This window comes from Salvelinus alpinus, chromosome 9 (assembly GCF_045679555.1).
Source record: "Salvelinus alpinus chromosome 9, SLU_Salpinus.1, whole genome shotgun sequence".
Lineage (NCBI taxonomy): Eukaryota > Metazoa > Chordata > Actinopteri > Salmoniformes > Salmonidae > Salvelinus > Salvelinus alpinus.
This window is the reverse complement of record NC_092094.1, coordinates 15,109,053-15,136,724: the sequence shown is the minus strand read 5'-3', so window position 1 is coordinate 15,136,724 and position 27,672 is coordinate 15,109,053. Positions and strand designations below refer to the sequence as shown.

Here is a 27,672-nt window from a genome sequence, read left to right as displayed (position 1 = left end):
TCCCCCTCTCACTCTCTCTCTCGCTCTCCCTCTTTCTCCCCCTCTCTCTCTCTTTCTCACGCTCCCTCTCTCTCTCTCTCTCTCTCTCTCTCCCTCTCTCTCACGCACACCCTCTCTCTCTCCTTCTCTCTCTCACTGTCCTCTCTCTGGTAAATGCTCATGTGTTTGTTGATCCCTTCAGCAAAGTGAAATCCCTCATGACTGCCTTTCTTAGACACGTGTTCTCTCTCTCTCTCTTCTCCCTTCTCTCTCTTTCTCTCTCGCCTTCTCTCTGTCTTCTCCCTTCTCTCTCTTTCTCTCCAAAGTGAAGTGGGATATCTAGTCAGTTTCTCATTTAACCCAACCCCCATGAATCAGAGAGGTGCAGGGGGCTGTCATCAGCACTCGGGGAGCAGGTGTTGTGGGCGAAAACTGCCTTGCTCAAGGGAAGAACAGCAGATGTTTCCACCTTGCCGGATTCAGGGATTCAAACAAGGAAACTTTTGTTTACTGTCCCAACGCTATCACCACAAGGCTACCAAGGCAGATCTGTTTCGGTGTTCCAGTAAGCAACCCAACTGGTGTGTGTGTGTGTATACATTCGGATGCGTGTGTCTTTCCCTTATTCAGATCATCAAATTATTTCCATATTGTGTATCTAGTTTGGGGAATTTGCGGTATTTTATTAGGATCCCCATTAGCTGTTGCAAAAGCAGTAGCTACTCTTCCTGGGGTCCACACAGAACATGAAACATGACATAGTACAGAGCATTAGTAGACAAGAATAGGACAGAAATACATCAATACACTGTTTTGTGCCATGAAGCGGTGTGTACATCAATACACCAGGCGGTGTGCCATGAAGCGGTGTGCCGCCAGGCGGTGTGCCGTGAGGTCGGTGTGCCGCCAGGCGGTGTGCCATGAAGCGGTGTGCCGCCAGACGGTGTGCCATGAAGCGGTGTGCCGCCAGGCGGTGTGCCGTGAGGTCGGTGTGCCGCCAGGCGGTGTGCCATGAAGTGGTGTGCCGCCAGACGGTGTGCCATGAAGCGGTGTGCCGCCAGGCGGTGTGCCATGAAGCGGTGTGCCGCCAGGCGGTGTACCATGAAGCGGTGTGCCGCCAGGCGGTGTACCATGAAGCGGTGTGCCGCCAGGCGGTGTGCCATGAAGCGGTGTGCCGCCAGGGGGTGTGCCATGAAGCGGTGTGCCGCCAGGGGGTGTGCCATGAAGCGGTGTGCCGCCAGGGGGTGTGCCATGAAGCGGTGTGCCGCCAGGCGGTGTGCCATGAAGCGGTGTGCCGCCAGGGGGTGTGCCATGAAGCGGTGTGCCGCCAGGTGTCGGCAAAGAAGTGCAGCTTGTTGATGACTGATCTCTCTCTTGTAAGTAGAGCACAGACTGTGACGCGCCCCCTCTATTTGCCTCCCTTCTCATTGCTCAACCAATCACCAGCATCGGTGTGCATTTCAGGAAGCGCAGGTCTTTTCATATTTGTTTTTCCCAAGGCATTGCTGCACAGTCGAAGGGTACGCTAATCCACCCCATCTAGAAGAGGAGGGATAGAAAGAGACGCCCAGGATGACTCACCCCTCTCTCTTTCTCCCTCCATCCTCTGCTTGCCATCGGGGGTTTGAGGGATGTATATATACAGATCTCTATATTGTTGGTGGTACATGACATTTGGGCTGCAGTCTGATTCTCTAACCTTCTTAACGAAGTGTACACTTGTTTACTACCCTCATGGGTTAAAAAGGAAAGGACTGGTGTAAGAAAAATGGTTGAAAGCCTTTGTCATTGAGGCAGGTACAGTTCCATTAGTGGTAGGGCACTTTTTGATGGCTCAGAGCAGAATAAGTTAGGTGTTTTTATTGAGTCATGAATAGGTTGGTTGTGGACATGTTTTTAGTGTCATATTGTGTCTGTTGACCTTTGTGTTTGAAGCCTTGTAGCTGTGAATCTGTTACAGACCTGCAACAGCCACAAGTGGTATAAAGTTGTGTTTTATGGCCCATAGATCTTGACATTTGCCCTATCATGGCCCATTGGCCATCACAGGGATATAGAAGAGATGAGCAGAGTTTTATGTGATGAGGATAAAGGAGTGTGTGTGTGTGTGTCTGTGACAGATGGGAGAGAGATTTGGGGGATTTTTCCCAGGCTCCCCCAGGATACATACTGCCCTAGGGAACCCCTACCCCCACACCCTGGACACACAACACACACAACACAACACACACACACACACACACACACACACACACACACACACACACACACACACACACACACACACACACACACACACACACACACACACACACACACACACACACACACAAAGTCCAGTATCCCAGTAAATCTCTTGAGAACAGAAATGTGCCCAACAAATCCCTCCAATGGGCAGTCACACAGGATCATAGACAGCCTATCATATTATGACTTGATCCTCAGTCATAATATATTCTGTTTGAAGTCATTAAGCTGACCTAGAAACACAAATGAGGGGTTTTAGTGAATGAAACCAGGGGAAAGCAGGCATGCCAATCATGTGTGTGTGCATGTGAATATCAGAAGGCAGAATCTTCAGATAGGCAGCTGGAGGCAGAAACTCTTGCACACAGACATGTATGCAAGATCTTTAGCTTTTTTGTTAATTACCCAAAAGCATTCCCCCTGGTTCCTGCTAAGAACAAGCTAGTGTGTGACGAGAGGAGAGAGAAAAGGCACACGCCTTTAAATACCACAAAGAGCTCGCTGTGTGTGTCTAGTTGAAATGGTCCACACACACACACACACACACACACACACACACACACACACACACACACACACACACACACACACACACACACACACACACACACACACACACACACACACACACACACACACACACACACACACACGTCAACAAAAGCCTCTCTCATGGCTGACCTTTCGACTCAGCCAATCAAATTGTCCCCTGCTGCATCCAATTCCATAGAGATAGATAGAGGACTCATCTTTGTATCTGTGCCATTATAGCTTCTGTGACAGCATGGACAGCGCCATTGAGGCTATAACCCATAAGAATGAGTCTCAATATCTCTAAGGGCCTTCCTTACCTTTCCTTTCATTTCAATGTGAAATAATTTTCTATGAGGGATTGTAGAGGAAAAAATAAGATGTACATTTAGAATTCAAGCCTTCTAGATTTAGCTAGTCTTCTCCCTCTCCTCCTCTCTCTCTCCCTCTCCTCCTCTCTCTCTCCCTCTCTACCCCCTATTCTCATACTCCCTCTCTCTTTTTCTTACTCTGATTCAACTGTCCTGCTCTACTTTCCATTCTCTCTCTCTCTCTCTCTCTCTCTCTCTCTCTCTCTCTCTCTCTCTCTCTCTCTCTCTCTCTCTCTCTCTCTCTCTCTCTCTCTCTCTCTCTCTCTCTCTCTCTCTCTCTCTCTCTCTGTCTTTCTCTCTCTCTCTCCCTCTCTCTCTCCATCCCCCTCTCTCTCTCTCTGTCTCTCTCTCTCTCTCTAAGCACACCAGGCGGCAAACCTATTGATTTAATAGAACATTCCATAAAGTCCCCTGATGTCCTCTGTTAACCCCTCTACTCATAAAAATAAAATCTATTTATTTACTGTTGTATGTAGCCTACTATAAACTCATCAAAACAGGTGATCAAATATGATTTATTTATCTATATGAAACCACAGCTATATGATAACAGTATGGTGTGTATAGACAGTATGGACACTGTATGAATAGAAAAGGTGTATACAGCAGTAGTTACTGTATGTAGGATGAGGCATGACAATAATACACTAAATACATATAAAGTGGGTAAAACAGTTTGTAAACATTATTCAAGTGACCAGTGTTCAATGACTATGTCTTTTTTTATATATATTTTTTAACCTTTATTTAACAAGGCATGTACATAGAGCAGTAGTCTCTAAGGTACCGGGTGGTAGCCGGCTAGTAACAGTCTAAGGTGCATGTACCGTGTGGTAGCCGGCTAGTAACAGTCTAAGGTGCATGTACCGTGTGGTAGCCGGCTAGTAACAGTCTCTAAGGTGCATGTACCGGGTGGTAGCCGGCTAGTAACAGTCTCTAAGGTGCATGTACCGGGTGGTAGCCGGCTAGTAACAGTCTCTAAGGTGCATGTACCGGGTGGTAGCCGGCTAGTAACAGTCTCTAAGGTACATGTACCGGGTGGTAGCCGGCTAGTAACAGTCTCTAAGGTGCATGTACCGTGTGGTAGCCGGCTAGTAACAGTCTCTAAGGTGCATGTACCGGGTGGTAGCCGGCTAGTAACAGTCTCTAAGGTGCATGTACCGTGTGGTAGCCGGCTAGTAACAGTCTCTAAGGTACATGTACCGGGTGGTAGCCGGCTAGTAACAGTCTCTAAGGTGCATGTACCGGGTGGTAGCCGGCTAGTAACAGTCTCTAAGGTACATGTACCGGGTGGTAGCCGGCTAGTAACAGTCTCTAAGGTGCATGTACCGGGTGGTAGCCGGCTAGTAACAGTGACTAAGGTTCAGGGTACTGGGTGGTGACTGTTTAACAGTCTGATGGCCTGGAGATAGAAGCTGTTTTATCCCTCTCGGTCACAGCTTTGATGCACATGTAATGTCTCCGCTTTCTAGATGGTAGCGGGGTGAATAGGCTGTGGCTTGGGTGGCTGAGGTCCTTAAAGATCTTCTTGGCTTTCCGGTGACACCGGGTGCTGTAGATGTCCTGGAGGGCAGGCAGTGTGCCCCCGGGGATGTGTTGGTCTTACTGGTAAATAAAACTCTGGAAATATGAAATACTCTATTAGTAGTAGGAGAGCCCTGCGGTTGCGGGCGGTGCAATTTCCGTACCAGGTGGTGATACAGCCGACAGGATGCTCTCAATGGTGCATCTGTAGAAGTTGGTGAGGGTTTTAGGGACCAAGACGATATTCTTCAGCCTCCTGAGGTTGAAGAGGCACTGTTGCGCCTTCTTCGCCACACTGTCTGTTTGAAGGGGCCATTTCAAGTCCTCAGTGATGTGCACTAGAAGCTTTTGAAGCTTTCCACTGCGGCCCAGTCGATGGGGGCGTGCTCTCTCTGCTGTCTACTGTAGTCCATCATCAGGTCCTTTGTTTTATTGATGTTTCCTGGCACCACTCCGCCAGGCCTCTCACCTCCTCCCTGTAGACTGTCTCGTCGCTGTAGGTAATCAGACACTGTTTTGTCGTCAGCAAACTTAATGAAATGTGAGATGTGTGTGGCTACCCAGTCATGAGATGTGTGTGGCTACCCAGTCATGAGATGTGTGTGGCTACCCTGTCATGGGTGAACAGGGTGTACAGGAGGGGGCTGAGCACGCACCCCTCTGGGGCCCTCGTGTTGAGGATCGCTTGGCGTAAGTGTTGTTGCCTACCTTCACCACTTGGGGTCTGCCCGTCAGGAAGTCCAGGACCCAGTTGCACAGGGAGACCCAGGGCCCTGAGCTTAGTGATGAGCTTGGAGGACACTTTTGTGTTGAAGACTGAGATGTAGTCAATGAACAGCATTCTTACATAGGTACAGTATTTATCTTGCCCAGGTCAGATAGGACAGTGTGCAGTGCAATGGCGATTGCGTTGTCCGTGAATCTGTTAGGGCGGTATGCAAATTGTACTGGGTCTAGGGTGTCGGGTAAGGTGGAGGTGATATGGTCCTTAACTACACCCTCAAAGCACTTCATGATGACAGAAGTGAGTGCTACGGGGCAATAGATATACTTGGGTACAGGAACAATGGTGGACATCTTGAAGCAAGTGGGAACAACAGACTGGGAAATGGAGAGATTGAATATGTTCGTAAAAACTCCAGCCAGCTTGTCTGCACATGCTCTGAGAACGCGGCTTGGGATGCCGTCTGGGCCAGCAGCCTAGCAAGGATTAACACTCTTATATGACCTACTCATGACGGCCACGGAGAACGAGAGCACACAGTCCTCGTAAGCGGCGGGGGCCCGCGTCGGCTACTCCATGTTGTTTTCCTCGAAGTGGGAGAAGAAGGTGTTTAACTTGTCCAGGAGCGAGGCTTCGATGTCCTCGGGGTGGCTGGCGTCTCATATCTGAGCCGTTGAATTGTGACTACACTTTTTACCTTTACTCTCGTTTTGCTTCTTTGATTGCCTTACGGAGGTCATAGCTAGTTTGTTTGTACACATCCATGTTCCCAGTCACCTTGCCATGGCTAAATGCAGTGGTTCGCGCTTTTAGTTTTGCACGAATGTTGCCATCTATCCAGGGTTTTTGGTTTGGATAAGTTGTAATCGTTACAGTGGGAACATCATCTTCTATGCACTTCCTGATGAACCCAGTCACCAAGTCAGTGTATACATCGGTACTATTCTCAGAGGCAACCCACATTTGCGTGATCAGAACAATCTTGAAGCATAGATTCTGATTGGTCAGACCAATACTGAACAGTCCTCACCACGGGTGCTTTCTGCTTAAGTTTCTGCCTATGGGTCGGGAGGAGCAGAATGAAGGCGTGATCTGATTTGCCAAAATCAGAGGTTGGGGGAGGGTCTTGTAGCCGTCCCGGAAGGGAGAGTAGCAATGATCCAGAGTCTGTCATGCGCGTGTAGCACAGGTGATGTGTTGATAGAATTTTGGTAGCGTTTTTCTTAGATTTCCTTTAATAAAGTCCCCAGCTACAATAAATGTGGCCTCGGGATATGCAGTTTCCAGTATGTACATAGTCCAGTATAGTTCCTTGAGAGCCGTCGGCTTGAGGGGGAATATACACAGCAGTGACAATGACCAAAGAAAATGATCTCGGTAGGTATGAGGTCGGCATTGGATGGTGAGGTATTCAAGATCGGGAGAACAAAAGGACTTGAGTTCCTGTACGTTACCACAATCGCACCATGAGTTGTTAATCATGAAACGAACCTCTACGCCTGCTTTGGAGCTAGAAACAGGGTGACCATGTCTGTCGGCGCCATCATGCTAAAATGCTTTAGCTATTAATTAATTACCTCTAGTGCATCATCAATAGGATCAATGAGGCCTTGAGGGGCTCAGAGACTGACAGCTGATTAAATCTCTGAGGGTCTAACTGGTTGCTGCACCGTCCCTCTCATCACGCTATAATGACCCTCTCACGGCACCACAGAGGCGTATTCGTGTGTGACCCCTGACCTCTTCCAGCTCACCAGGATATCGACAGCTCCCCATTTGGTCCTGATTCCCACAATAAGGCCGACCCTAAACTCTAGTGTGAAAATGTCTTGTTTTCCGCCCTTCCTCAAAGAAAGATTATGGTAAGCACTAATTACTTCCTTATGAACATTTACATTACATTTACATTTAAGTCATTTAGCAGACGCTCTTATCCAGAGCGACTTACAAATTGGTGCATTCACCTTATGACATCCAGTGGAACAGCCACTTTACAATAGTGCATCTAAATCTTTTAAGGGGGGGGGGGGGGGTGAGAAGGATTACTTTATCCTATCCTAGGTATTCCTTAAAGAGGTGGGGTTTCAGGTGTCTCCGGAAGGTGGTGATTGACTCCGCTGTCCTGGCGTCGTGAGGGAGTTTGTTCCACCATTGGGGGGCCAGAGCAGCGAACAGTTTTGACTGGGCTGAGCGGGAACTGTACTTCCTCAGTGGTAGGGAGGCGAGCAGGCCAGAGGTGGATGAACGCAGTGCCCTTGTTTGGGTGTAGGGCCTGATCAGAGCCTGGAGGTACTGAGGTGCCGTTCCCCTCACAGCTCCGTAGGCAAGCACCATGAACCATTTACTAACTACACATACAGCATTTATTAATCTCTTATTAAACATTTACTAACTACACATACAGCATTTATTCATCTCTTATTAAACATTTACTAACTACACATACAGCATTTATTCATCTCTTATTAAACATTTATTAACAGTAGAAAGGGTCTGCCTCTAGTGAGGTTATCTGCAGGTCATGGAATGCGTAGTAGTCTGTGCTGGTTACCCAGAGGTCGCCTTGTTCTCTCCTCTGCAGTGTAAGTATTATTGGATGGATATCCCCACCAGAGATAAACGCTGGTTACAGATGCCATCTCCTTCACAGGGAGCCACAGGCTGTTTGTTTGTTGAGGTAAACACATGTTTCTGCTAGTTAGCAACGTGCCCTAAGAGCTGTGTTGTGTTTGGTAAAGTAGAATCATAATCATGTAAGGACTGGTCATCCATATCTTCAAGCTGTTATACAACTGTAACAAATGCCTGCATACATTTTCCTTGGACTAACCAGATTAATAGTCAGAGCAGAGACACCTAATGGAGTGGTCAAAATGTATTTTTTCATTTAGTCCAGTGGAGGGTCATGTAATTTGTAATAGATTACATTTCATATTGCTCAGTGTTGGAGAATTAGTTGCTTATTATATCTAGATGTGTGCCTGATGCTGCCCCTCATCCCTGATTCTGCCCCTCATCTGTGATTCTGCCCCTCATCCCTGATTCTCTGCTGGGTGCAATATCAGGTGCGTCTAGTTCGGTCTCAATCAAATGATCCATAGTTTATACTACAAATGATCCATAGCCTATACTCTTGGAGAGCTACCGCCCTGTAGGTTTTCACTCCAACTCTAATTTAGCACACCTGATTCTAATAATTAGCTGGTTGATAATCAACCAGGTTAGTTACAACTGGAGTTGTAGCAAAAACCTACAGTAGAGTAGCTCTCCATGAACAGGGTTGGAGACCCCAGGTTGGAGACCCCAGGTTGGAGACCCCTGGCCTAGGCTATACAAAGAGCATGCTTGGAAAAGCACCAGCAAAAGTTATATTTCTAAGAAAATGTACTTCCTTCCCGAGTTTTTGTGCTGCTGGGATGGTCTATATAAAACTAGGAGTAGAAATGTGCCTAACAAGTCACATAAGTTGCATGGACTCAGTCTGTGTGCAATAATAATGTTTAACATCATTTTGTATGACGACCTCATCTCTGTACCCCAGATATACTGTACAATTATCTGTAAGGTCCCTCAGTCGACCAGTGAATTTCAATCACCGATTCAACCACAAAGATCAGGGAGGTTTTCCAATACCTCGCAAAGAAGGGCAGCTATGAGTAAATGAGTATTTTCTTCACATTTTCAAACAGTTCATTTATATTTTCCAACGGGGCTATACATTTGGGTGAGTTTTTTTATCTCGCCTGAGTAGCCTCATTTCACTGCCAAAAATTTAATTAAACCATCTAGTGTTCAGCGAAATAACAACACAATGTCAAATACAAGTAGCCTAGTTAAATAATTAACATCCAATCACATTAACCATTACTCTCTCACGGGAATTCTGTATGTAGCCAAAAGTAGCTGCTGCTCATGTTGGTATCTGTACTGATGGTGCAAAAGCCATGACAGGGAGACATAGTGAGTGGTAACACGCGTACAAGCGGTTGATCACGACGCCACTTGGGTACACTGCAGCATCCACCGAGAGGCTGTCTTTCAGGGGCCACAAGGCACCTGAACTCTCGTGTATTTTCTGCACTATGCAACAATATGGGCAGCGACCATGTAACGCTTTCACAACATACAGAAGTGCGCTGGTTATCAAGGGGCAAAGTATTGACACATTTTTTTTATTTGAGAGAGGAGCTTAAAGTGTTCTTTACTGACCATAATTTTCACTTGTCTGACCGTGATGACGAGTTTCTCACACGACTGGCCTATCTGGGTGATGTTTTTTTCTCACCTGAATGATCTGAGTCTAGGATTAGAGGGACTCTCCGCAACTATATTCAATGTGCGGGACAACATTGAGGCTATGATTAAGAAGTTGAAGCTCTTCTCTGTCTGCATTAACAAGGACAACACACAGGTCTTTCCATCATTGTATGATTTTTGGTGTGCAAATGAACTCAAGCTTACAGACAATGTCAAATGTGATATAGCGAAGCACCTGAGTGAGTTGGGTGTGCAATTACGCAGGTACTTTCCCGAAACGGATTACATAAACAACTGGATTCGTTATTCCTTTCATGCTCTACCTCCAGTCCACTTACCGATATCTGAACAAGTGAGCCTCATCGAAATTGCGACAAGTGGTTCTGTGAAAATTGAATTTAATCAGAACCCACTGCCAGATTTCTGGATTGGGCTGCGCTCAGAATATCCTTCCTATGTGAGAGTGGATTCTCGGCCCTCACTAGTATGAAAACTAAATACAGGCACAGACTAGACTGTGTGTGGAAAATGATTTAAGACAGACTCTCTCCAATACAACCCAACATTGCAGAGTTATGTGCATCCTTTCAAGCACACCCTTCTCATTAACCTGTGGTGAGTTATTCACAATTTTCGATGAACAAATAAAGTTTTATATGTAAGATAGTTAAATAAAGAGCAAAGTGATTGATTATTATTATATTATTATTTGTGCCCTGGTCCTATAGGAGCTCTGTCACTTCCCACGAGCCAGGTTGTGACAAAAACTCACACTCATTCTTATGTTTAATAAATGTATTGTATAGTGTGTATGTGGCAGGCTTACAATGATGGCAAAAAACTACATTTGAGAATGCACTGACCCTGTTGATAGAGGGACTATGCAGCTGGCGGTTGAATGTTTGAAGGGGTACGGGACTATAAAAGGTTTGGGAACCACTGCCTTTGAGCATGGTAAAGCTATTAGTTACACTTTGGATGGTGTATCAATACACCCAGTCATTACAAAGATACAGGCTTCCTTCCTAACTCAGCTGCCGGAGAGGAAGGAACCCCCTCAGGGATTTCACCACAAGGTTAATGGTGATTTTAAAATGGCAGTTCAATGGCTGTGATAGAAGAAAACTGAGGATGGATCAACAACATTGAAGTTACTCCACAATACTAACCTAAATGACAGAAGGAAGCCTGTACAGAAGAAGAAAAAAAATATTCCAAAACTTGCATCATGTTTGCAACAAGGCACTAAAGTAATACTGCAAAAAATGTGGCAAAGCAATTCACTTTTTTGTCCTGAATACAGAGTGTTATGTTTGGAGCAAATCCAACACAACACATTACTGAGTACCACGCTCCATATTTTCAAACATGGTGGTGGCTGCATCATGTTTAGGGTATGCTTGCAATTGTTAAAAGACTGGGGAGTTTTTCAAGATAAAAAATTAACGGAATGAAATGGAACTCACAGCTGTGGGAATACCTATGTAAAAGAGATATTTCTGTATTTCATTTTCCATACATTTGCAAAAATGCTTTCACTTTGTCATTATGGGGTATTGTGTGTAGATGGGTGAGAAAAATCTATAATTAATCAATTTTCAAATTCAGAACAAAATATAGAATAGTAAAGGGGTATGAATACTTTCTGAAAGCACTGTAGGTGAGCGTGTGTAACCTACATTGAGAATGAGGTAGGTGGGTGTGTGTAACCTACATTGAGAATGAGGTAGGTGAGCGTGTGTAACCTACATTGAGAATGAGGTAGGTGAGCGTGTGTAACCTACATTGAGAATGAGGTAGGTGGGTGTGTGTAACCTACATTGAGAATTAGGTAGGTGAGCGTGTGTAACCTACATTGAGAATGAGGTAGATGGGTGTGTGTATCCTACATTGAGAATGAGGTAGGTGAGCGTGTGTAACCTACATTGAGAATGAGGTAGGTGGGTGTGTGTATCCTACATTGAGACTGAGGTAGGTGAGCGTGTGTAACCTACATTGAGAATGAGGTAGGTGGCTGTGTGTAACCTACATTGAGAATGAGGTAGGTGGGTGTGTGTATCCTACATTGAGAATGAGGTAGGTGGGTGTGTGTAACCTACATTGAGAATGAGGTAGGTGGGTGTGTGTATCCTACATTGAGAATGAGGTAGGTGGGTGTGTGTAACCTACATTGAGAATGAGGTAGGTGGGTGGGTGTAACCTACATTGAGAATGAGGTAGGTGGGTGTGTGTATCCTACATTGAGAATGAGGTAGGTGAGAGTGTGTAACCTACATTGAGAATGAGGTAGGTGGGTGTGTGTATCCTACATTGAGAATGAGGTAGGTGAGCGTGTGTAACCTACATTGAGAATGAGGTAGGTGGGTGTGTGTATCCTACATTGAGAATGAGGTAGGTGTGCGTGTGTAACCTACATTGAGTCTGAGGGTGGGAAGTGGGTGAGATTCAGAGTGGGTCTGTATGTGTGTCTGGAGGTTGGAAGGGTTTCAGTGATGGGGCTGAGATTGAGGGTAAGAGTGGGTTGTGTGTGTGTGATATAGAAGAGATGAGCAGAGGTTTATGTGATGAGGATAAAGGAGTGTGTGTGTGTGTGGTGGGGGTCAGTGTGTGGTAGATCCTCTGTGATCAGCGAGGAGATTTGTGAAAGCCCAGTGTAGAGGACCAGATGGCTGGGATTCAACCACCTCACTAATTAGCCCCTTCTCTCTCCCTCTTACTCTCTCTCTCCCTCTTACTCTCTCTCTTACTCTCTCTCTCTCCCTCTTACTCTCTCTCTCTCCCTCTTACTCTCTCTCTCTCCCTCTTACTCTCTCTCTCCCTCTTACTCTCTCTCTCCCTCTTACTCTCTCTCTCCCTCTTACTCTCTCTCCCTCTTACTCTCTCTCCCTCTTACTCTCTCTCTCTCCCTCTTACTCTCTCTCTCTCTCCCTCTTACGCTCTCTCTCTCCCTCTTACGCTCTCTCTCTCCCTCTTACTCTCTCTCTCCCTCGTACTCTCTCTCTCTCCCTCTTACTCTCTCTCTCTCCCTCTTACTCTCACTCTCTCCCTCTTACTCTCTTACTCTCTCTCTCTCTCTTACTCTCTCCCTCTCTCTCTCTCCCTCTTACTCTCTCTCTCTCTTGCTTTCCCTCTCTCTCCCTCTCTCTCCCTCTCTTACTCTCTCTCTCTTTCTTACTCTCTCTCTCTCTCTCTTTCTCTCTCTCTCTCTCTTTCTTACTCTCTCTCACGCGCTCTGTCTCTCCTCTCACTTTCTCTAGTCTCACTTTCTCTAGTCTCTCTCTCTCTCTCTCTCTCTCTCTCTCTCTCTCTCTCTCTCTCTCTCTCTCTCTCTCTCTCTCTCTCTGTACCTCTACCCATTTTATCTTTCTCACTGTCTCTCTTCCATACTCTCTCTCTCTTCCTCTCTCTGTTTATGTTCACAGTCAATGGTCAGAGTAATGGGAACTATCTCTGAATGTTTGGGATTTGCCATCAATCTCTTCCCTGCTTCCTGTGTGTGTGTGTCTGTCTGTGTGTGTGTCTGTATCTGTGTCTGTATCTGTGTCTGTATCTGTATTTGTATCTGTGTATGTATCTGTGTGTGTGTCTGTATCTGTGTGTGTGTCTGTATCTGTATTTGTGTCTGTGTGTGTGTCTGTATCTGTGTCTGTGTGTGTGTGTGTATCTGTGTCTGTGTGTGTAGCAACTTTATGCAGTAGTTTGTTTATGTGTGTTCAAAGTATTCCTATTAATGTGCGATCTGTACATTTAATCTCCTTCTTTGTCCAACCAAGAACACAGTAGCTAGCCACCCCTATGAACACTCTGTGTTCGTTCTCTCACCTCTCTCTCTTTCTTCTCACTCTCTTTATTTCCCTCTCTCCTACTCTCTCTCGCTGTCTCTCTCCCTCTCTCTCATTCTTCTCTCTCACTGAGTCTCTCTCTCACCCCTGTGTCTCTCTTTCTCTCTCGTTCTCTCCCTCTTTCCCTTGCCTTCGCTAGGGGTTTATGACCAACAGTGATACATTATTCCTCTTTCCTTGTGCACACAGAACAGACACAGGACAGACACACAGAACTCAGTGTCCTGAACACTGTGGATGTAGCTCAGCTCCTCTCTTCAATATGTACAGTAGTGAATTCTTAATTCTTATAAGAGTCTGTGTTTTCCCATTGGTTTTGAAATTGGTTCCTTAAAGCTCACTGTCAAACGTTTACCTGACGACAGTAATTAGCAACTCTGAACAGTGTTGGCAGTCAATCTCTTTTGTGTTCACACAGCAAAAACCTTGAGTCCTCAGACACTCAGCCTTGTTAAAATGCTCCAAACCAAAAGGTGGCAGTAGTGTTGTTTGGCAATGCATGTCTGTGTGTGTTGCTTATGGTCTAGATTCCAATGCTATCTAGCTGTGCTAATGTTGCTATTTTGTAGAAGGCCCTTGTTGATACTAGCCAGATGGTCATAGCTAGATAACTACCAAGCAAGATGACAAAGAAACAATTGAATTCACTCTCCATGATCCAATGCTGCCAGCCCATAGATAAATGTTTAGCTAGCTAACTAACGCTAGCATATTCCTTAGAAAATGACTTTTTTTTCCCATTTTTGTTGTCACTTCTGTTGGCCTCCCCATGTGTGGGTTTGTGCTCTCTGATTGGCTTAAAGTCTGATTGGCTGGAAGCCCAGACATTCCGATTCTCCAAGTAGAAAAGGTAGGTTCGTCTCTACCAGGTCGGCACGCCTCAGGAACGGCCTCCCACTGTGATAAGTACCTATCGGCAGTGAGATTCTCGGTTTCATGTATAATGCCAACCAGCAGTTTGCTCAGTGGTTTGGTTTGAAGTGGTTTATTGTCTTTGGTCACTGGCTCGGGAGCTCAATGATTATTATGTGCTCAATAGTGTCCACAGTTAATAGTGTCAATAGTCCCGAAGGCCTAGGTAATAATAACTACAGGAGCTTAGTATAGCTGTGTTTGCTAACTGACTCATAGATCATAGCAGTGCCCCAAATTCACCCACCGCTGCTCTCATGTCATGTCTGATGAAGACTCTTGCCCGATACAAAGTCATGCTGGGGCATTAAAAAGTACTTAACAACTGATGGTTGATTTGTTACTGTCACGCTAGTATAAAGGATTTTGGAGACAGGCGCAGGAATACACAATAGGGGTTTTTAATACACCCAAAACAAACACGTATACAAAAACACTGGGCTGTACCCAAACAAAAGAGCGAGGGTAAACCTTGTTGAAATACACAGGACGATACCAGTAATACCCAATATATAAAGCACGCAGCATAACAGCTGCACCAACACATAGGTGCTCACACCACCAACGGACATGGGACAATAACCGACAGAGGGAACAGAGGGCACATATATAACATACTAATCAGGGGAAATGAGAACCAGGTGTGTGTTATCAGACGAGACAGTCCGGGGTTGATGACAATGGAACCAGGTGTGTGTTATCAGACGAGACAGTCCGGGGTTGATGACAATGGAACCAGGTGTGTGTTATCAGACGAGACAGTCCGGGGTTGATGACAATGGAACCAGGTGTGTGTTATCAGACGAGACAGTCCGGGGTTGATGACAATGGAACCAGGTGTGTGTTATCAGACGAGACAGTCCGGGGTTGATGACAATGGAACCAGGTGTGTGTTATCAGACGAGACAGTCCGGGGTTGATGACAATGGAACCAGGTGTGTGTTATCAGACGAGACAGTCCGGGGTTGATGATAATGGAACCACGTGTGTGTTATCAGACGAGACAGTCCGGGGTTGATGACAATGGAACCAGGTGTGTGTTATCAGACGAGACAGTCCGGGGTTGATGATAATGGAACCAGGTGTGTGTTATCAGACGAGACAGTCCGGGGTTGATGATAATGAATCCCGTTCAGTGAAGCCTAGAAAGCTGGTGACGTAGATCTCCGGAACTGGTGAACAGAATGAGCATCAGTACCAGGGGTATCCGTGACAGTTACCAGGAACCTGTCTGCCCATATCCAACCTATTTATCTGCCCATTTCAGTGTTACAACCACCAGTATAGAACTAACAGATAAAACCCAGCATTAACCCTCCCCTCATCTCCACCAGGATAGTACTAACAGATAAAACCCAGCATTAACCCTCCCCTCATCTCCACCAGGATAGTACTAACAGATTAAACCCAGCATTAACCCTCCCCTCATCTCCACCAGGATAGTACTAACAGGTTAAACCCAGCATTACCCTACCCTCATCTCTACCAGGATAGTACTAACAGGTTAAACCCAGCATTACCCTACCCTCATCTCCACCAGGATAGTACTAACAGATTAAACCCAGCATTAACCCTCCCCTCATCTCCACCAGGATAGTACTAACAGGCTAAACCCAGCATTACCCTACCCTCATCTCCACCAGGATAGTACTAACAGGTTAAACCCAGCATTACCCTACCCTCATCTCCACCAGGATAGTACTAACAGGTTAAACCCAGCATTACCCTACCCTCATCTCCACCAGGATAGTACTAACAGGTTAAACCCAGCATTACCCTACCCTCATCTCCACCAGGATAGTACTAACAGATTAAACCCAGCATTAACCCTCCCCTCATCTCCACCAGGATAGAACTAACAGATTAAACCCAGCATTAACCCTACCCTCATCTCCACCAGGATAGTACTAACAGGTTAAACCCAGCATTAACCCTACCCTCATCTCCACCAGGATAGTACTAACAGGTTAAACCCAGCATTACCCTTCCCCTCATCTCCACCAGGATAGTACTAACAGATTAAACCCAGCATTACCCTCCCCTCATCTCCACCAGGATAGTACTAACAGATTAAACCCAGCATTAACCCTCCCCTCATCTCCACCAGGATAGTACTAACAGATTAAACCCAGCATTACCCTTCCCCTCATCTCCACCAGGATAGTACTAACAGATTAAACCCAGCACTAACCCTACCCTCATCTCCACCAGGATAGTACTAACAGATTAAACCCAGCATTAACCCTCCCCTCATCTCCACCAGGATAGAACTAACAGATTAAACCCAGCATTAACCCTACCCTCATCTCCACCAGGATAGAACTAACAGATTAAACCCAGCATTAACCCTACCCTCATCTCCACCAGGATAGTACTAACAGGTTAAACCCAGCATTACCCTTCCCCTCATCTCCACCAGGATAGTACTAACAGATTAAACCCAGCATTACCCTCCCCTCATCTCCACCAGGATAGTACTAACAGATTAAACCCAGCATTAACCCTCCCCTCATCTCCACCAGGATAGTACTAACAGATTAAACCCAGCATTACCCTTCCCCTCATCTCCACCAGGATAGTACTAACAGATTAAACCCAGCACTAACCCTACCCTCATCTCCACCAGGATAGTACTAACAGATTAAACCCAGCATTAACCCTCCCCTCATCTTCACCAGGATAGAACTAACAGGTTAAACCCAGCATTAACCCTCCCCTCATCTCCACCAGGATAGTACTAACAGGTTAAACCCAGCATTAACCCTCCCCTCATCTCCACCAGGATAGTACTAACAGATTAAACCCAGCATTACCCCTCCCCTCATCTTCACCAGGATAGAACTAACAGGTTAAACCCAGCATTAACCCCCCCCTCATCTTCACCAGGATAGAACTAACAGGTTAAACCCAGCATTAACCCTCCCCTCATCTCCACCAGGATAGAACTAACAGATTAAACCCAGCATTACCCTACCCTCATCTCCACCAGGATAGTACTAACAGATTAAACCCAGCATTACCCTACCCTCATCTCCACCAGGATAGAACTAACAGATTAAACCCAGCATTACCCTACCCTCATCTCCACCAGGATAGTACTAACAGATTAAACCCAGCATTACCCTACCCTCATCTCCACCAGGATAGTACTAACAGGTTAAACCCAGCATTAACCCTCCCCTCATCTCCACCAGGATAGTACTAACAGGTTAAACCCAGCATTAACCCTCCCCTCATCTCCACCAGGATAGTACTAACAGATTAAACCCAGCATTAACCCTCCCCTCATCTCCACCAGGATAGTACTAACAGGTTAAACCCAGCATTACCCTACCCTCATCTCCACCAGGATAGTACTAACAGATTAAACCCAGCATTAACCCTCCCCTCATCTCCACCAGGATAGTACTAACAGATTAAACCCAGCATTACCCTCCCCTCATCTCCACCAGGATAGTACTAACAGATTAAACCCAGCATTAACCCTCCCCTCATCTCCACCAGGATAGTACTAACAGGTTAAACCCAGCATTAACCCTCCCCTCATCTCCACCAGGATAGTACTAACAGGTTAAACCCAGCATTAACCCTACCCTCATCTTCACCAGGATAGTACTAACAGGTTAAACCCAGCATTACCCTACCCTCATCTCCACCAGGATAGTACTAACAGATTAAACCCAGCATTAACCCTCCCCTCATCTCCACCAGGATAGTACTAACAGATTAAACCCAGCATTAACCCTCCCCTCATCTCCCCTCTCCATGTAATCTAACACCAGACAATCATCATGGCTGCTGTAGAAGGGAGTGGGTGGACAGGACAGTGGAGCTCAGAAACTGGCCCTAGCCAGAGAGGGCATAGCGGGCACAGTATCCCTGTCTGGACTCGTCTTTCCCACGACCCGCTGAGCTAAGACTGTCCTGAGCAGAGTGCAAGGTCTGGGGCTCAGCTGAGCTAAGACTGTCCTGAGCAGAGTGCAAGGTCTGGGGCTCAGCTGAGCTAAGACTGTCCTGAGCAGAGTGCAAGGTCTGGGGCTCAGCTGAGCTAAGACTGTCCTGAGCAGAGTGCAAGGTCTGGGGCTCAGCTGAGCTAAGACTGTCCTGAGCAGAGTGCAATGTCTGGGTCTCAGCTGAGCTAAGACTGCAAGGTCTGGGTCTCAGCTGAGCTAAGACTGTCCTGAGCAGAGTGCAAGGTCTGGGGCTCAGCTGAGCTAAGACTGTCCTGAGCAGAGTGCAAGGTCTGGGGCTCAGCTGAGCTAAGACTGTCCTGAGCAGAGTGCAAGGTCTGGGGCTCAGCTGAGCTAAGACTGTCCTGAGCAGAGTGCAAGGTCTGGGGCTCAGCTGAGCTAAGACTGTCCTGAGCAGAGTGCAAGGTCTGGGGCTCAGCTGAGCTAAGACTGTCCTGAGCAGAGTGCAAGGTCTGGGGCTCAGCTGAGCTAAGACTGTCCTGAGCAGAGTGCAAGGTCTGGGTCTCAGCTGAGATAAGACTGCAAGGTCTGGGTCTCAGCTGAGCTAAGACTGTCCTGAGCAGAGTGCAAGGTCTGGGTCTCAGCTGAGCTAAGACTGTCCTGAGCAGAGTGCAAGGTCTGGGTCTCAGCTGAGCTAAGACTGTCCTGAGCAGAGTGCAAGGTCTGGGGCTCAGCTGAGCTAAGACTGCAAGGTCTGGGTTTCAGCTGAGCTAAGACTGTCCTGAGCAGAGTGCAAGGTCTGGGGCTCAGCTGAGCTAAGACTGTCCTGAGCAGAGTGCAAGGTCTGGGTCTCAGCTGAGCTAAGACTGCAAGGTCTGGGTCTCAGCTGAGCTAAGACTGTCCTGAGCAGAGTGCAAGGTCTGGGGCTCAGCTGAGCTAAGACTGTCCTGAGCAGAGTGCAAGGTCTGGGTCTCAGCTGAGCTAAGACTGCAAGGTCTGGGTCTCAGCTGAGCTAAGACTGTCCTGAGCAGAGTGCAAGGTCTGGGGCTCAGCTGAGCTAAGACTGTCCTGAGCAGAGTGCAAGGTCTGGGTCTCAGCTGAGCTAAGACTGCAAGGTCTGGGTCTCAGCTGAGCTAAGACTGTCCTGAGCAGAGTGCAAGGTCTGGGGCTCAGCTGAGCTAAGACTGTCCTGAGCAGAGTGCAAGGTCTGGGGCTCAGCTGAGCTAAGACTGTCCTGAGCAGAGTGCAAGGTCTGGGACTCAGCTGAGCTAAGACTGTCCTGAGCAGAGTGCAAGGTCTGGGGCTCAGCTTAGGCTGTGCTCAGGCAAAAGCATGTATGTGGGTCTAGAACAGCGGTGGCCAGTTCTTATCCTGTAGAGCTACTGCTTCTGCAAACATTTAGTACTACAGACATGACCACCGACATGACCACCGACATGACCACAGACATGACCACCGACATGACCACCGACATGACCACAGACACGACCACCGACATGACCACAGACATGATCACAGACATGACCACAGACATGACCACCGACATGACCACAGACACGACCACCGACATGACCACAGACATGACCACAGACATGACCACCGACATGACCACCGACACGACCACAGACATGAACACAGACATGACCACCGACATGACCACCGACATGACCACAGACACGACCACCGACATGACCACAGACATGATCACAGACATGACCACAGACATGACCACCGACATGACCACAGACACGACCACCGACATGACTACAGACATGCCCACAGACACGATCACAGACATTGGTTTATTCGGATCCTCATTAGCGTTTGCCGAAGCAGCAGCTTTTCTTCCTGGTGTCCAAACAAAAACATAAAACACGACAAGTAACAAAACACTGATACAATGATAGACAAGGACAGTCGCACAAATTTATTTCAGCGATATACAATGTAATGATATACAAACAATACAACTAAAGAATAATGTGTTTGTAGATTGTGTGTCAGAGTGTGATAGAGTGTGTTTGTTGATTGTGTGTCAGAGTGTGATAGAGTGTGTTTGTAGATTGTGTGTCAGAGTGTGATAGAGTGTGTTTGTAGATTGTGTGTCAGAGTGTGATAGAGTGTGTTTGTAGATTGTGTGTCAGAGTGTGATAGAGTGTGTTTGTAGATTGTGTGTCAGAGTGTGATAGAGTGTGTTTGTAGATTGTGTGTCAGAGTGTGATAGAGTGTGTTTGTAGATTGTGTGTCAGAGTGTGATAGAGTGTGTTTGTAGATTGTGTGTCAGAGTGTGATAGAGTGTGTTTGTAGATTGTGTGTCAGAGTGTGATAGAGTGTGTTTGTAGATTGTGTGTCAGAGTGTGATAGAGTGTGTTTGTAGATTGTGTGTCAGAGTGTGATAGAGTGTGTTTGTAGATTGTGTGTCAGAGTGTGATAGAGTGTGTTTGTAGATTGTGTGTCAGAGTGTGATAGAGTGTGTTTGTAGATTGTGTGTCAGAGTGTGATAGAGTGTGTTTGTAGATTGTGTGTCAGAGTGTGATAGAGTGTGTTTGTAGATTGTGTGTCAGAGTGTGATAGAGTGTGTTTGTAGATTGTGTGTCAGAGTGTGATAGAGTGTGTTTGTAGATTGTGTGTCAGAGTGTGATAGAGTGTGTTTGTAGATTGTGTGTCAGAGTGTGATAGAGTGTGTTTGTAGATTGTGTGTCAGAGTGTGATAGAGTGTGTTTGTAGATTGTGTGTCAGAGTGTGATAGAGTGTGTTTGTAGATTGTGTGTCAGAGTGTGATAGAGTGTGTTTGTAGATTGTGTGTCAGAGTGTGATAGAGTGTGTTTGTAGATTGTGTGTCAGAGTGTGATAGAGTGTGTTTGTAGATTGTGTGTCAGAGTGTGATAGAGTGTGTTTGTAGATTGTGTGTCAGAGTGTGATAGAGTGTGTTTGTAGATTGTGTGTCAGAGTGTGATAGAGTGTGTTTGTAGATTGTGTGTCAGAGTGTGATAGAGTGTGTTTGTAGATTGTGTGTCAGAGTGTGATAGAGTGTGTTTGTAGATTGTGTGTCAGAGTGTGATAGAGTGTGTTTGTAGATTGTGTGTCAGAGTGTGATAGAGTGTGTTTGTAGATTGTGTGTCAGAGTGTGATAGAGTGTGTTTGTAGATTGTGTGTCAGAGTGTGATAGAGTGTGTTTGTAGATTGTGTGTCAGAGTGTGATAGAGTGTGTTTGTGTCTGTGTCAGAGTGTGATAGAGTGTGTTTGTAGATTGTGTGTCAGAGTGTGATAGAGTGTGTTTGTAGATTGTGTGTCAGAGTGTGATAGAGTGTGTTTGTAGATTGTGTGTCAGAGTGTGATAGAGTGTGTTTGTAGATTGTGTGTCAGAGTGTGATAGAGTGTGTTTGTAGATTGTGTGTCAGAGTGTGATAGAGTGTGTTTGTAGATTGTGTGTCAGAGTGTGATAGAGTGTGTTTGTAGATTGTGTGTCAGAGTGTGATAGAGTGTGTTTGTAGATTGTGTGTCAGAGTGTGATAGAGTGTGTTTGTAGATTGTGTGTCAGAGTGTGATAGAGTGTGTTTGTAGATTGTGTGTCAGAGTGTGATAGAGTGTGTTTGTAGATTGTGTGTCAGAGTGTGATAGAGTGTGTTTGTAGATTGTGTGTCAGAGTGTGATAGAGTGTGTTTGTGTCTGTGTGTCAGAGTGTGATAGAGTGTGTTTGTGTCTGTGTGTCAGAGTGTGATAGAGTGTGTTTGTAGATTGTGTGTCAGAGTGTGATAGAGTGTGTTTGTAGATTGTGTGTCAGAGTGTGATAGAGTGTGTTTGTAGATTGTGTGTCAGAGTGTGATAGAGTGTGTTTGTAGATTGTGTGTCAGAGTGTGATAGAGTGTGTTTGTAGATTGTGTGTCAGAGTGTGATAGAGTGTGTTTGTAGATTGTGTGTCAGAGTGTGATAGAGTGTGTTTGTAGATTGTGTGTCAGAGTGTGATAGAGTGTGTTTGTAGATTGTGTGTCAGAGTGTGATAGAGTGTGTTTGTAGATTGTGTGTCAGAGTGTGATAGAGTGTGTTTGTAGATTGTGTGTCAGAGTGTGATAGAGTGTGTTTGTGTCTGTGTGTCAGAGTGTGATAGAGTGTGTTTGTAGATTGTGTGTCAGAGTGTGATAGAGTGTGTTTGTGTCTGTGTGTCAGAGTGTGATAGAGTGTGTTTGTGTCTGTGTCATTTCACAGTCCTTATTGTGCCGTGAGATGTTTTTTAAATACATTTTTAAAGAGTCATTATGCTGTTTGTTTGAGTAATTGGAGATGGAAGGGAGTTCCGTGCATTCATGGCTCTGTATAACACTGCATTGCCGTGAATTCGTTTTTTGACTTGGGGACTGTGAAGAGACCCTTGGTGGCATGTCTTGTGAGGTATGTATGTGTGTCAGAGCTGTATGTTATTTGATTATTCAGACAATCTGGAATTTTTATCACAGTAATAATTCTCATAAAAATGTTAAGTAGTTAATCTCACGTCAACCCTCAACCAGGAAAGACTGGCATGTTGTTGTTGATGTTAGTTCTGTATGTGCAGTTAAGGGCAAGGCGTGCTGCTCTGTTTTGAGCCAGCTACAGTTTTGCTAGGTTTTTATTTGCTGCACTTGACCATATTACTGGACAGTAATCAAGATGGGACAAGACCAGAGCCTGAACAACTAGTACAGTTGTTTTTTTCTGTCAAAAATGCAGAATCACTTTTTATAACAGACATACCCCTCCCCATCTTCACAACAACTTTGTCAATATTTTACATTTGTATTTACATTTGAGTCATTTAGCAGACACTCTTATCCAGAGCGGTTTACAGAAGAAATTAGGGTTAAGTACCTATGACATGACCATGATAATTGACCATCGAATGTTATACCTATGAGTTTAGCTTCCTCAACTTCCTCAGGAGTGTGGAATCAGCCGCATACATAGTCATTTTAGCTTTGTGTAAGACCAGTAGCAAATCATTTATAAAAATAGAGAAGAGTAACGGCCCAAGACAACTGCCCCGAGGGACATCACACTGTACATATCTGATGTTAGACAAGCTTCAATTGAAGAACACTCTCTGGGTTCTACTGGATAAATAACTCTCCAAAAATGTGATGGCAAGCCATGTAAATGTTTTTTTCAATAACAATTTGTGATCAATAACACCAAAGGCTGCACTGAAATCTAACAATACAGCTCCAACTATCATCTTATTATCCATTTATTTTAACCAATCATGCTGAAAGTCAATAGTTAACTTGTTTTAAAAAATGGCATTGTATTTGGTCAAACACAATTCTCTCCATCAGTTTACTAAGAACAGGCAGCAAACTGATTGGATGGCTGTTAAAGCCAGCAAAGGGTGCTTTACTCTTTAGGCAGTGGAATTATTTTAGCTTCCTTCCATGCCTGTGGAGACACGTACTCCTTTAGGTAAACACTGGCTTCATCAATAAGTGCATTGGTGACGTCGTCCCCACAGTAACTGTACGTACATACCCCAACCAATAGCCATGGATTACAGGCAACATCCGCACTGAGCTAAAGGGTAGAGTTGCTGCTTTCAAGGAGCGGGTCTCTAACCCGGAAGCTTATAAGAAATCTTGCTATGCCCTCCGACGAACCATCAAAAAGGCAAAGCATCAATACAGGACTAATATCGAATCGTATTACACCGGCTCCGATGCTCGTCGGATGTGGCAGGGCTTGCAAACTATTACAGACTACGAAGGGAAGCACAGCCACGAGCTGCCCAGTGACACGAGCCTACAAGACGAGCTAAATTACTTATATGCTCGTTTCAAGGCAAGTAACACTGAAACATGCATGAGAGCCTCATCTGTTCCGGACGACTGTGTGATCACGCTCTCCGTAGCCGATGTGAGAAAAGACCTTTAAACAGGTCAACATTCACAAGGCCGCAGGGCCAGACGGATTACCAGGACGTGTACTCCGAGCATGCGCTGACCAGCTGGCAAGTGTCTTCACTGACATTTTCAACCTCTCCCTGTCTGAGTCTGTAATACCAACATGTTTCAAGCAGACAACCATAGTCCCTGTAGCACTCACGTCTGTAGCCATGAAGTGGTTTGACATGCTGGTCATGGCCCACATCAACACCATTATCCCGGAAACCCTAGACCTACTCCAATTTGCATACCACCCCAACAGATCCACAGATGATGCAATCTCTATTGCACTCCACACTGCCCTTTCCCTCTTGGACAAAAGGAACACCTATGTGAGAATGCTATTCATTGATGACAGCGTTCAATACCATAGTGCCCTCAAAGCTCATCACTAAGCTAAGGACCCTGGGACTAAACACCTCCCTCTGCAACTGGATCCTGGACTTCCTGACGGGCCGCCTCCAGGGGGTAAGGGTAGGTAACAACACATCCGCCACACTGATCCTCAGGGGTGCATGCTCAGTCCCCTCCTGTACTCCCTGTTCACTCATGACTGCATGGCCAGGCACAACTCCAACACCATCATTAAGTTTGCTGATGACACAACAGTGGTAGGCCTGATCACCAACAACGATGACACAGCCTATAGGGAGGAGGTCAGAGACCAGGCCGTGTGGTGCCAGGACAACAACCTCTCTCTCCCTCAACGTGATAAAGACAAAGGAGACGATTGTGGACTACAGGAAAAGGAGGACCGCGAACGCCCCCATTCTCATTGACGGGGCTGTAGTGGAGCAGGTTGAGAGCTTCAAGTTCCTTGGTGTCCACATCACCAACAAACTATCATGGTCAAAGCACACCAAGATAGTCGTGAAGAGGGCACGACAAAACCTATTCCCCCTCAGGAGACTGAAAAGATTTGGCATGGGACCTCAGATCCTCAAAAAGTTCTACAGCTGCACCATCGAGAGCATCCTGACTGGTTGCATTACTGCCTGGTATGGCAACTGCTCGGCCTCTGACCGCAAGGCACTACAGAGGGTAGTGCATACGGCCCAGTACATCACTGGGGCTAAGCTTCCTGCCATCCAGGACCTCTATACCAGACGGTGTCAGAGGAAGGCTCTAAAAATTGTCAAAGGCTCCAGTCACCCTAGTCATAGACTGTTCTCTCTGCTACCGCACGGCAAGCGGTACCGGAGCTCCAAGTCTAGGTCCAAAAGGCTTCTTAACAGCTTTTACCCCTAAACCATAAGACTCCTGAACAGCTAATCAAATGGCTACCCAGACTATTTGCATTGCCCCCCCCTCTCTTTACGCTGCTGCTATTCTCAGTTTTTTTATGCATAGTCACTTTAACTCTGCCTACATGTACATTACTGTTCTAAAGTTTGTGGTCACTTAGAAATGTCATTGTTTTTGAAAGAGAAGCACATTTTTTGTCCATTAAAATAACATCAAATTGAACAGAAATACAGTGTAGACATTGTTAATGTTATAAATGACTATTGTAGCTTGGAATATCTACATAGGCGTACAGAGGCCTATTATCAGCAACCGTCACTCCTGTGTTCCAATGGCACGTTGTGTTAGCTAATCCAAGTGTATCATTTTAAAAGGCTAATTGATCATTAGAAAACTCTTTTGCAATTATAGCAGCTTCATTAAATAGTACCCTCAAAACACCAGTCTCAACGTTAACAGTGAAGAGGTGACTCCGGGATGCTGGCCTTCTAGGCAGAGTTCCTCTGTCCAGTGTCTGTGTTCTTTTGTCCATCTTAATCTTTTATTTTTATTGGCCAGTCTGAGATATGGCTTTTTAATTGCAACTCTGCCTAGAAGGCCAGCATCCCGGAGTCATCTCTTCACTTTTGATGTTGAGATTGGTGTTTTGTGGGTACTATTTAATGAAGCTGCCAGTTGAGGATTTGTGAGGGATCTGTTTCTCAAACTAGACACTAATGCTCCGTTGTGCACCAGTGCCTCCCACTCCTCTTTCTATTTTAGTTAGAGCCAGTTTGTGCTGTTCTGTGAAGGGAGTAATACACAGCGTTGTACGAGATCTTCAGTTTGATCTTCTCTCTCTCTCTATATACAGTGGGGAGAACAAGTATTTGATACACTGACGATTTTGCAGGTTTTCCTACTTACAAAGCATGTAGAGGTCTGTAATTTTTATCATAGGTACACTTCAACTGTGAGAGAAGGAATCTAAAACAAAAATCCAGAAAATCACATTGTATGATTTTTAAGTAATTAATTTGCATTTTATTGCATGACATAAGTATTTGATACATCAGAAAAGCAGAACTTAATATTTGGTACAGAAACCTTTGTTTGCAATTACAGAGATCATACGTTTCCTGTAGTTCTTGACTAGGTTTGCACACACTGCAGCAGGGATTTTGGCCCACTCCTCCCTACAGATCTTCTCCAGATCCTTCAGGTTTCGGGGCTGTCGCTGGGCAATACGGACTTTCAGCTCCCTCCAAAGATTTTCTATTGGGTTCAGGTCTGGAGACTGGCTAGGCCACTCCAGGACCTTGAGATGCTTCTTACGGAGCCACTCCTTAGTTGCCATGGCTGTGTGCTTTGTGTCGTTGTCATGCTAGAAGACCCAGCCACGACCCATCTTCAATGCTCTTACTGAGGGAAGGAGGTTGTTGGCCAAGATCTCGCGATACATGGCCCCATCCATCCTCCCCTCAATACGGTGCAGTCGTCCTGTCCCCTTTGCAGAAAAGCATCCCCAAAGAATGATGTTTCCACCTCCATGCTTCACGGTTGGGATGGTGTTCTTGGGGTTGTACTCATACTTCTTCTTCCTCCAAACACGGCGAGTGGAGTTAGACCAAAAAGCTCTATTTTTGTCTCATCAGACCACATGACCTTCTCCCATTCCTCCTCTGGATCATCCAGATGGTCATTGGCAAACTTCAGACAGGCCTGGACATGCACTGGCTTAAGCAGGGGGACCTTGCGTGCGCTGCAGGATTTTAATCCATGACGGCGTAGTGTGTTACTAATGGTTTTCTTTGAGACTGTGGTCCCAGCTCTCTTCAGGTCATTGACCAGGTCCTGCCGTGTAGTTCTGGGCTGATCCCTCACCTTCCTCATGATCATTGATGCCCCACGAGGTGAAATCCTGCATGGAGCCCCAGACCGAGGGTGATTGACCGTCATCTTGAACTTCTTCCATTTTCTAATAATTGCGCCAACAGTTGTTTCCTTCTCACCAAGCTGCTTGCCTATTGTCCTGTAGCCCATCCCAGCCTTGTGCAGGTCTACAATTTTATCCCTGATGTCCTTACACAGCTCTCTGGTCTTGGCCATTGTGGAGAGGTTGGAATCTGTTTGATTGTGTGTGGACAGGTGTCTTTTATACAGGTAACGAGTTCAAACAGGTGCAGTTAATACAGGTAATGAGTGGAGAACAGGAGGGCTTCTTAAAGAAAAACTAACAGG

General features: G+C 45.9%; 1 pseudogene; it reads left to right on the top strand.

Moving 5' to 3' along the window:
* Window positions 1-27,672, top strand: part of LOC139584680 (cortactin-binding protein 2-like) — a 104,438-nt pseudogene that overhangs the window by 38,769 nt on the left and 37,997 nt on the right.